Source organism: Corvus moneduloides, chromosome 7 (genome assembly GCF_009650955.1).
Source record: "Corvus moneduloides isolate bCorMon1 chromosome 7, bCorMon1.pri, whole genome shotgun sequence".
NCBI classification, from domain to species: domain Eukaryota; kingdom Metazoa; phylum Chordata; class Aves; order Passeriformes; family Corvidae; genus Corvus; species Corvus moneduloides.
Window position 1 is genome coordinate 12,869,666 of NC_045482.1, and position 11,233 is coordinate 12,880,898.

Sequence of the window (11,233 nt, forward strand, 5' to 3'; positions counted from 1 at the left end):
AGCAGTACTGGTGCTACTGGCACAGGAGAAGGAACAGGGAAGGTGGAGCAGAGTCTACCCTGCTGCAGCCAGGCCTGTCAATGAAAGCAAAGTAGATCAAATCATGGGTATAGGTGTCACAAGACTGTGAGAAGCCAACAAAGATGCTGAAAAAAACCACCTATATTCTGTAATTTGATTATTGTTGTGATGACTCTGCTTAAGAGTGGGAGGCTGGAAACAGGATGAGTACTTTTTATATAATCAACATTATCTTTCTGAGGACTGGGCAGAGATGCACTTTTCAAACAGTCATGTTGCTGACAAAGCAGCTATTTGCAGCAGGTAACATACTTCTTCCTCTCCCCAACCCAGGGTAATGTGCAGTGGTTACACATGCCACATTAACTTTACACTACAACTTCCATGCCAGTAGTTCCAGCCACGATTAATTATTTTACAATCTGGAAGACAGGCCAAGGCATTTATCTGTTTGTAGCAACAGTGACACTACAGCGAGCTCACTGCCCAGGTGCTTTGGGCCAAGTGACAGGATGCACACCCAAGTGTTGGACCTGGACCCCTTCTGGAGCTTCATATTTCAACTTGGGCTTCATTTAAGGTATGTTGCTCTCCTCAGCTGACTGGGCTCCTCGTAATGAAAAAGACCTAAAAGGAACACTGATCTAAGCTCTTGAGAAGACTGACATCTGCCTCTGATAAGGAGCAGTCAGTTCAATCACACAGGTATCACCGGACTTTTAAAACAAGGAAACCTTCCTCATTTGGGGTTTGTCTTTTTTCTTTGACCTACTCTGCTGTAGCTTTCCTAGCTGCAAAGACAAACTCATGTGGCTCTGATCACCATGAACAGAGTCTGACCCTTCTTTCTGTCGCTCCAAGTCATGGATATGCTGCCATTCCCCAAGGTGGGTCTGCTGATGCAGCTCTCTGCTGCTGAAGGGAGAAAGCTGTGTCCCCCTCCTTCCTTTCCACAGTTGCTCTGCAAATTTGCACCAGTGTTTGTGCTAACAGCATCTCAATCACCAACCAATTCGGCTCACGCATGCAGGGGAAAATTAATCTACTAAAAAAAGCACAGTTCTCTCCTGGGTTAGTGATCTGAACTGGCTTATTACAATTTATATACAATCAACACTACAGCCAATGTAAAGGGATGGTCCAACACCACACAACCAGGAGCAGGAGCGGAGAGAGCAACATGTCTGTCTCTTGAGAGACACATACAATTTTATCAGCTCAGACAAAACCACAGCAACATTACTTTTGTTGGTATGCTGTTGGTTATATTGTGGCATTAGTACACAGTACCCTTTTTACACATCTTCCCTCCCTTTTTATCTCACAGAATTTTCCTATCAGCACAAAAGGAAAATTGGATAAGAGGGCAGGGGTCCTACATCTACAGTAATGCCCTAGACTTTTTTTTTCCCAAGAGAAAGAAAGCTCACTACAATCTAAAAAGGTGTAAATTTACAAATCCTGCTCATATTGTATGCTACTTGGAGGAATGGACAGGCACCACTGGATTTTGAGGCCAGGCCAGCTACACACAGCTAGATGATGTGTCATCAGAAAAAAAAGGCAAGAAAATGCTTCCCATCCATTATTCATTGGGGTATAAAACATGATGAGAGAAATTTTACAGATGAGAAGAGATTTGACATTCAAGTCCCAGGAAAGGTGCAAGGGAAAGTAAAATCCAATTGATACTGGAACAGCATAGAGAATGAGAGATTTAGGGTAGCACCTATAAGAAAAGTGCATGTAATACTGGATCCAAAATGTCACAGGAGGTTGTAGAGTTTCTGAAGACATGATTAAAATATCGCAGCAAAGAGCTGCAGAGAACAGCAACTGGCAAACTTAAAATGTGAAGAATATAAAAAAATGAAGTAAAGGAAGTGCACAGAGAACTTGCTAAAAAAACACACAAAACGTATTTAAGCCAAGTAAATAAGTAGCACAACAATCAAAATGAATACATGAAACTGAAGTTTGGAAACAGCTGCTGTTCATGTTCATTTGCTCATGGTTAGCACAGGTAAGAACTTAGACTTAGCTCAATGATCCAGCTCTGTGGCAAGAAGAACCCCAGCAGGATCTGTGTCATCCAGCTTAGTTATAAACACAGCAATAATTTAAAAATTTTTACGTAGGCTGCATTTTCTCATTTAGCCTCACAGCTGCTTGAGCTGCCCTTATCTCCCTGCTCATTCCAGCCCCATCCCTTCCCCTGATTATGCTGGTACAGCCACTGTGCAGCCATGCACCAGCGAGGGGAGGGAATGATCCAGGTGAAAAAGAACCAGGCTCCACGCCTCTTAACCAGCTGGATCAGTTCCCCATGCAGTAGCCCACGCATTTGCGCAAGTGCAATGGAAAAGACAGGAAAGATGCTTCAGCCAGTATTACTACCAAAAAATGCTATGAGGAACTATGGTTTCACTTCATCAGCCAGTAGAATTCCTGCCAGCTTCAAGAATTCCTGATCTTTTATAAGTTTAGAAATCTATCTGAAAACGTTTCTGCCTGAAGAGAAAAATACAACCCAGCTTTAGTTCTTCCATGTGCTGGGAAAAGGAGTTTTCCTGATAACCTCATTGACTAAACAAGCTATCACTGAACAACACTTAGAAGATCAGAGATTTTTACACATCAGCTTAACTCTCCAGTCTAAAAAGCATGAAAGCATCGAGGATAGAGATTTTTATTTGTTTCCTGCACTAAGGTAGCTTCAAAATAGTTCACTGTAAGGCTTCCTGCAACTATGTCTCGAGTAGCCAGTCTAGTCTCCTGTCACAGAACAAGTGAAAAGTTACAAAACCCAGAACAGCAACTGGCAGGACCCTCCTATCTTCAGAACTATTTTTCCATCTTTCACCTAATGGTCTTGATTTGTTAAAAATACCAAATCTCACAATATTCTCAGGAGAAAAATAGGAATGCTTATTATCTTAGGATAATATCCTGTACCTCTCTGCACTCTACTCAAAATCACTGTAACAAGTATCAGTGCTGCTTCAAACTTATGCGTATGTACATATGTTGGGTAAACCATATACATGCAGCCAAACAGGAACACACTTCCTCCAAATTCTTTATCCTCTCATCTTAATGTGGCTCTTCCAACACTGAGTTTTCTACTCTTTCCACTTCACACATAATACTATAAATTCAGCACTGCCAGACAAAAAGCGCAGCAGAGAATCCTTGGCTGTTTTCGAGTGGTTTTTTTACCTGAAAAACCAACTAGAGCCTGGCACATTTTCACCTCCTGTACAGCTGACAAGGCTGTTTTAAAAATATGGAAAGTTGGGATGTGCTGTATTTGCTCTCACTCACCTTTTTTTAATTGCAGTACAATCAAGTGATCTAAAAGCTTTGAAGAACAAAATAGGTATCAATGCCTTCATGCTGGGAGATGTACATAAGACCATTAACGGCAGGCTGCTCAGGTTTTCACAATCACTATGAAATATGACCTCAGAGACTGCACATGAGGCAACACAATTTCTGATTCAGAGAAAAAAAAAGTCACTGCTTTGTCATGAAACTTCAGCTGTAGGCACGTAGGGTGCCAGAGAGCTCAAATCAAGCTGAGTAGGGTTGTTTCTGTAGATGAGGATTGCTGTCACCTCCCATGAAACTAAGTTTAGTTAGATTAGTGGCAAAAAGCTAACACGGCCTTCTCACTGCACAAAAGCCTTGAGAAGTGTGGCATGAGTAACCGATCTCCACTTGCTTCCAGAGATCCAAAAATAGAGGTGAAGTGTGAATATCTCATTTGTTTCAAAGCAGTGCCAACAGAAATTCCGAGCTGGGGCCTTGTCTCCTATCAAAATGTGCACCTACAGAGCTGTAGCTGCACTTAGGCAAGAAGAGGCTGCTTCTTACTGCAGCAGAGCAGCTACTCTGCGGAGTACGATCTACAGATGATTTTGTATAGCAATAGATATGCTGGTGCGGGTTTCCAGAAAACAGCCAGATTGATGACTTGACAGTCTAAATGAGATGTTTCTAAATTCTCTGTATCAGCAAACCCCTCTCCCCCTTTCAGACCTTTGGGGTGTTTTTTGTGTTGGGTTTTTTTGTTTGTTTGACTGATTCTTTCCTTTTTTTACCCAGAGTAATAGACACACCTATCACCAAACCTACGAGAAAAAAATTAATTAGATGCAGATCGCTCAGTGCAGATCCAAACACCATACTGAGAGCACTAATCTGAATACTGGTGTTCTCTCAATTAAATGAAAGCATTAAAAATCATTACACTCTTCTTAGCTACATGCAACTATTTCATTTTAGGTCATCTGTAAGTGATGCTTACCAAATATACAACCACCTCTCTGTTCCCTTTTCTCTCTGACCTGTGAGCGGACAAAGCTGGTGAGGAAACACAGAGATCTGTGTTTGAAAATACGGATCTGAGAGTCTTCCACTCTATTATGAAATAGAATGTTTTTCTAAAACTACAAAAAAAAAAAAACAACCAAGCAAGGATTTTCTGTCCCATTTTTGTATTTAAAATGTAGTGCGTATTCCATCAAACCAAGAATGAATGAAATACACCAACAATTACACTCTCTTTAATCACTATCAATAGCTACATTGCTTACTGAAGTCCTCATATGTCTATTAATCATTTAAAACTTTAGAAACCCTCTTCTCATGTTGCTATTAATTCAGTGAAGTGATGTAGAGCATCTTTGGCCTTCATTTCAAAAGAAGTGGTGGAAGTGACAGAAAACAGAAATTCACATACAAGGAAGTATACATGTGAATCACAAATATCCATTTTGAATAAAACCTATTTCGGTGACTGCGTATTTTACTGTATAAATCCACATTTGTTGATACACAGAAAGGATGCAAGTAGAGTCTCAAAATTCCTGTATTCTAAAATAGTGTTTAGGAGTGGTCAGAATGGGACTAAACAGAGATACATGGTATTTCTAAGAAGTCTCTGGTCTTTTATTTAAGAAGTAGGAAACATGCTTCTAACCCCAGGGAAAAAAAATACAGGTGTTATTCCAGAAGCAGATTGTGAGCAGGAATTCCAATATCTAAGTGGAAGAAACAAAAATTTAAAGTGTTTCATGAAGAAAAGTATTATGACCATTTAAAATTTTATATCCTTGTATACATTTAGGAGGTGTAACAATCTTTGCTTAAAAAGTTTCTTAAGTCTGCCACGTTGTTTTTACTTATTACTGTACACAAAACTGCAGATATCCATGATTTGAAAGTAGAACAAAGTCAAAACACTGTCTTCTATTCTAGGCAAGAAAAGAGGAAAAAAAGCCCCACCGCTGCAGCAAGGCAAGGCTGGTGTAAGGTGGAAAAAGGCATTTGAGCTGACATTTGCTATTAAAGCTGGGATAGAGGTCAAATCCTGTTCGCTGTGCAGCACCCAAGTCTGTGGAAAACTGGCAAAAGCAAATCCCAAACCGAGATTTACCAGCCGCAGCCTGGCTCAAGTTCACTTTGGGTTAAAAATACTACCAGGGGAGAAGCAGCGCGGCAAGAGGGAACCGTATCCCTGTTACGTGACCTGCGCGCCGGGCTCGGGCTCTGCCCGCGGGTCCCGCCCGGAGCGCGGTGTTGGGTGACCGGCACCACTGCCCGGCGCGGCCTCCCGGAGACGGAGTAACAGCGAACCACCAGACCAAGCGCTGCCCCGGCTTCCGAGCACAGATTTTATTAAAAGCTTCTCGTTACAGAGCCGGGGAGCGCCCCACGCACTCGTGTCCATCACGGCGGGAGTCTGTTTGTTTATCCGTACAGCGCGCTCGGGGCGCCGGGGAAGCGGAACTCCGGCGGGCGCGGGGGGCCGCGGCGCCCCGCGGGAGGGTCCCCGGAGCCCGGCGGGGCCGGGGGGCGGCAGCGGGGGAGCGAGAGCCGGAGCGAACACGGCGGGGCGGGGGCGCGGGCGGGAGCGCGGCCGCCCCCCGCTGCCGCCGCCGCTCCCCCCTCGTCGTCGTCCTCCGCCGCCTCCTCCGGGGGCCGGGGGGCGCGGTGCCCCTTCCCCGCCGCGCTGAGCGCCGCCGCTGGCTGCCGACAGAGCCGCCGCCGCCCGGCCGTGGCGGCCGCCGCCGGGCCGGCTCCCATCCGCCATTATCCTTTGTTCGCGGCGCGGCGGCGGCGGGGATGTTGCAGGGCTCGGCTCCATCTTTAAGGCGGGCGCCCCTCCCGCGGGCGTTGCGCGGCCGGGCCCCCGCGTCCTGCCGCCCGGCGGCTCCCCTGGTCCCCGCCGGGCTCCATTTCCTTCCCTCCCCCCCGCCCCTGTTTGCTGGGCGCCGTCCTCCTCTTACCGGTTACCAGGCTGCTCCGTCACTGCTTTCGTTCGCGCCTGGGATCTCGCCGCAGTTTTATTCTCTCCCCCACGTAACACACCGCGTCAAACTACACCTCCGCCGCGTCACTCACACACACAGGCGCTCCCAGCCCGGCGACAGGCAGGCAGCGGCCGACTGAGGAGCGCCAGCCAGGGAGCAAGCGCCGAGCGCGCCCGGCCCCGCACGGAAACCGCCGAGCACTCACGGAAAGCGCCGAGCGCCCGGCAGGCGGCGGGAACGGCCGAGCGCGCCGCCGGCCCCCGCGGAAAGAGCCGAGCGGCCGCGGAAACGAACGAAGCGCCCCGGAGGGGGAGGCGGAAAGAGCCGAGCGGGCGGCGGGAAGGCGCGAGCGGCGCTTCCGCCCTGGGGCGGCCCGCGCGGGAAGCACCGAACGGGGCTGCGGGGAGGAGGGGGGGGGGCGCGCGCTCACCCCCCCGGTACCCCCGCCCCCGCCGTGCGCGCGCGCGGCCGAGGCGGCCGGAAACTCGCGAGCGCTCACGGAAGCGGCTGGGAGGACCCGGAGGCGCGTGTCCGAGCGCGCGCGCGGTTCCTCTCAGGCACCCGCGCCCCCGCCGCCCCCTCCCCCCCCCCCCGTTTCTCCACAGAGCCACAGAATCGATTAGGTTGGAAAAGAACTCTGAGATCATCGAGTCTCATCTGTGACTGAATACCGCCGTGTCAACTAGGTCACAGCAACTAAATGCTTAAGTTCCTTAAACACCTCCAGGGACGGTGACTCCACCACCTCCCTGGGCAGTCCATTCCAGTATCTAATCACTTTCTGTGAAGAACTACTCCCTGATGTCCAACTTAAACCTCCCCGGGCTCAGCTTAAGATTGTGTCCTTTTGTCCTGTTGCTGGTTGCCTGGGAGAAGAAACCGACCCTCATCTGGCTACCCCCTCCTTTCAGGTTCTCGAGAGTGAGAAGGTCCCCCCTGAGCCTCCTCCAGGCTAAACCCCAGGTCCCTCAGCCACTCCTCACAGGATTTGTTCTCCAGCCTCTTCACCAGCTCCATTTCCCTTCTCTGGACACACTCTAGCACTTCAGTGCCGTTCCCAAATAGAAGGGCCCAGAACTGGACAGCACTCAAGGAGTGCCCTTACCAGTGCAAAGTACAGGGGGACAATCACTGCCCTGATCCTTCTGGCTACACTATTTCTGATACAGGCCAGGGTGCCATTGGCCTTCCTGGCCACCGGGGCACTGCTGGCTCATGCTCAGCAGCTGTCAAGTAGTCCCCCAGGTACTTTTCTCTGGGCTGCTTTCTAGCCACTCTGCCTCAGTGTGTAGAGCTGCATGGAGTTGTTGTTACCCAAGTGCAGAACCTGGCATTTGGTCTTGTTGAGCCTTTTGCCACTGGTCTCACCATTGATCCAGCCTGTCCAGATTCCTCTGCAGAGCTTTCCTGCCCTCCAGCAGATCAACACTCACCCAACTTGGTGTTGTCTGCTAATTTGCTAATGGTAGACTCAACCCCTCATCCAGATCATCAATAAAGATATTGAAGATAATTGGGTTCTGTGCTATACTTGGGGGACACCACTAGTGACTGGATTCACCACCACTCTCTGGGCCCACCCATCCAATTCTTAGCCCAGTGAAGAGTGCACCTGTCTACATCATGGGCTGCCAGCTTTTCCAGGAGTATGCTATGGGAGATCAGGTATCAAAGGACCAGGTATGTCCCCACTAACACACTGGTGCTGTGGGGGACCTGCTACCCCCAGCTCCACAGGGCTGTGTCCCTCCATGGGGATCCCCTCCCTGTGTGCCCCACTGCTGGGGCCGCTGCCCAGACCCCCTTCCTCAGTCCCCAATGTCACCCCAAGACCCAACCTTTGCAGGTATAGCATTGCAGGTGAGATGCTGTGGCCAGGCCATTCTGCCCCTCAATGCACCCTGGCTTCCTGGTGTCCCTACTGTCCCCTCCCAATGTGGTCGTTCAGGTTATTCCTCTAAACTTTCCTCTGCTGCCTTGTTTTTACTCCAGCCTGCGACTCCTGTCCTGCTGCCTGCCCTTTCTGGCCCTGTAGGCAGCCCTTGCAGCCCAAAACCAGGCACAGGGTTACTGCGGCTCCATCATGACACAATGTCCCCATGGAAAACCCCAGCCCTGAGCCACTGGCCCCACGGGTGCTGGAGGTGGCAGAGATGTGGCCACCAGGCACATAAGCTATCAAACCACCATGTTTAGAGGAGCTGTAGGCAAGGTGGGGGTTTGCACACATGGCACCAGCTCCCTGCTTTGCCGCCTCTCAGGAGAGCCAAGTTGGCACCCCAGGGCAGGGGACCAGGTATGTGTTTTTGCCTTGTCAGAGAAGAGGAGCAGCCCTGTGCTGTAGTCCTCAATGTCATCTGCAGTGCTAGCGTAATGTCCTTCGCTGGGGGTTTTAAATGCTGGATAGGTGAACTGTTTCTGGGAAAGGTGTTTCAAAGAGCTGGTGCCACCAGGGAGCAGGGAAAGAGCCAGTGGTGCTCCAGCCACATGAGTCCACCCCTGTCTTCTCCAGTTCACAAACACAGCTGAATGCACTCAATCACACACCCTGAAGAACGGACTGCTCCAACTACAACCAGATAAAAACTATCTGTACTCAGAAAAGCTGCTTTTCATTTCCCAAGACCTCAAGATGGCACTACATAACAAGATTTGGAGCTCCAAATCGGGTTCATTTTTGCAGCTGGCCTGGCACGACACCGCTGCCAGGTGCACCGCATCACATGGCACTGGTGCGCCATTTAGTCCAGTTCATCTCAAGTCTCGTTTTCTCAAAAAGGTTGAACTGATTTTACTTATGCCGAGTTTCATCTAACTCCCTCCAAAATTGCAAGAGATGGTGCAAGGAGCTATTACAGCTGTACTTTGCCTTAGATTTTGTTGATTACAGTTATTCTAAAATAAACCTTTGATATTTAAAAAGGAGGAAAAGGTAGCTCAGGTTGAACAGCTAAAACATTGTTTCATTGACAACACTTACTATGGCCTGGGCCACAGCTCATTTTCTGCTTCTGCTGCACTTTTCCCCTCTGCCCTGCCTGCAGACAAGGTTGCAGGACAGCATAGCCTTGGCTGCCGCCCGTTTTTGCCCCAGCTGTTGTGGACTTCAGCTGTGCCTTTGGCTCATACCCGTTCCTGTCTGCAGTGTATGCCTGACATAATTTTTGAAAATTATTTTTCTTTTTTAGACTCTGCTAGGATATGATAATCTCCATGCACTAAACAGGTCTTTTACAACTCCTATTGTGAGCAAAATGTTTCTTCCACTTAAAGATTTTGAGACAAGCAAGGAATCTAAACTCAGTGTTCTTGATTTGGTCCTTTCACTGGCAGTGAATGGAAATGCTTCTCACTCCAAATCACCAACAGAGGTGCAAAAGTCTTGTCTTACCATGACATCCTTCTTATTTCACAGGATACTGAGGTGGAGGGTTGTTTGTGATAGTGTTTTGACACTTGAGCTCTAGCCCCATTGCACAGAGTTTTAATATTTTAATGTGTGTTTTAATAAAGTATCTTCTCTGCACTTTGTTATCATATACAGATTTAAATCAAAATAGGTAATTTAAAATATGTTTTAATTCATCTAAAACATGAACATTTTGACATTTTGCTAGAACTTCTGCATTTCCAGAAGTGAATCCAAGATAAAAGTATAAGGATTCAGCCTTTGTGCTCCTTTTAGTAGTAAAGTACTTTGTGTGAGAAAATATTTATGATGAGCAGAACAAATGTAGCTATCTGAGTCTCTTGTTTGACTCATGGATTTCTTTAACTGTTTTCCCATCCTTCTCTTCGCCCTTTATGTTAATGTTTGTGTTTCGTCAGCTTTTTTTGCTCACACAAGTGACAAAAATCACATACATTTACCACCCATGCATGATTCCCAGAACTGAATTGCTTGCTCCTGTGCAGCAAGCCTAAAGAATCAGGGCAATTAGAATTCAAGGGAATAAATTCTAGTCCTTGAAAGGCAAATAAAGTCTAATAATCAGATCTGAGCATATGGCTCCCATCAGAAACCTGGGCAACACTCTCAGCCTGAGTGATGAGAATGCCACTGGTGGTCCTCCAGACTAGGCAGGACTGCCTTTACGCAGCTGCAAAGCTCCTTGCGTGGCTCTGATCCTGCTGCGCCTTTGGGGCTGATGCCCTGGCACCCTGCTGACTCTGCCAGTCCTGCTCTCACTCACAGCTCCCTGGCAGCTCCTCTGCACTTCTCTGAGAGTCTGTCAGCTCACTGATGAGTTTGCACAGGGCATCTTGAGCAGTGGCTACTTCTCTGCCAGCCATTGTAGGCTCCCCATATAACAGACAGCCCCAGAGAGCAATTGATTTCAAACTAAAACAAATGCCTCCGATAGGCCAGATGTCCGAAGGGATTTGAGATTTCACCCAGTGTTGTGTGTCTCCATCTCTTGTGCCATCACAGAAGCTTAAACCATAGACGGATGGGAGTTGGATTCATGCTTGACTCATACTGGCTCAGTGTCAGGGCAGCATGGACATCTCATACACAACTGCTGTGGAACCTTCTGACAGCTGTTTTACACATTCTTCCTTCCCTTCTGAGCAAACTTGGGGCACTAAGCAAACTTGGAACTTCTTTGGGAGAGGGAGCAAAAGTCTGAGCTGCAAAACCCCCTTCCCTCACAGACATCTACACCTTCCTTTAGCGGATGTCTCTAGGGGAATCTGTAGAAAATAGGATAGCAACAGTGTGCCAATTACCCACAAAGTCCAACAGGGAGAGGCTGACTTGGAGAGTGAATTGGAATGCTCAGCAGTTTTCTTCTTCATCATCAAAAGTTTGCTTGACAATGAGTGAAACCCAGCAAGATTAATTACTTTTCTCACACTTAAGCCTCAGAGGCAAATTCATTAGTTTTCAGCTT

At 48.0% G+C, this 11,233-nt stretch overlaps 1 protein-coding gene across 2 annotated transcripts in view; it reads right to left on the reverse strand.

The window, feature by feature from the left end:
• The window catches only part of CREB1 (cAMP responsive element binding protein 1), a 40,111-nt gene extending 33,365 nt beyond the window's left edge, over nt 1–6,746 (reverse strand). The window contains exon 1 of one of the 2 annotated variants that reach the window (XM_032113757.1): nt 6,315–6,746. The gene's annotated coding sequence lies outside the window, so the exon portion shown is untranslated. The remainder of the gene's footprint in view (nt 1–6,314) is intronic. The other variant, XM_032113756.1, reaches the window with a different exon arrangement.
• Nucleotides 6,747–11,233: the final 4,487 nt, after the last annotated feature.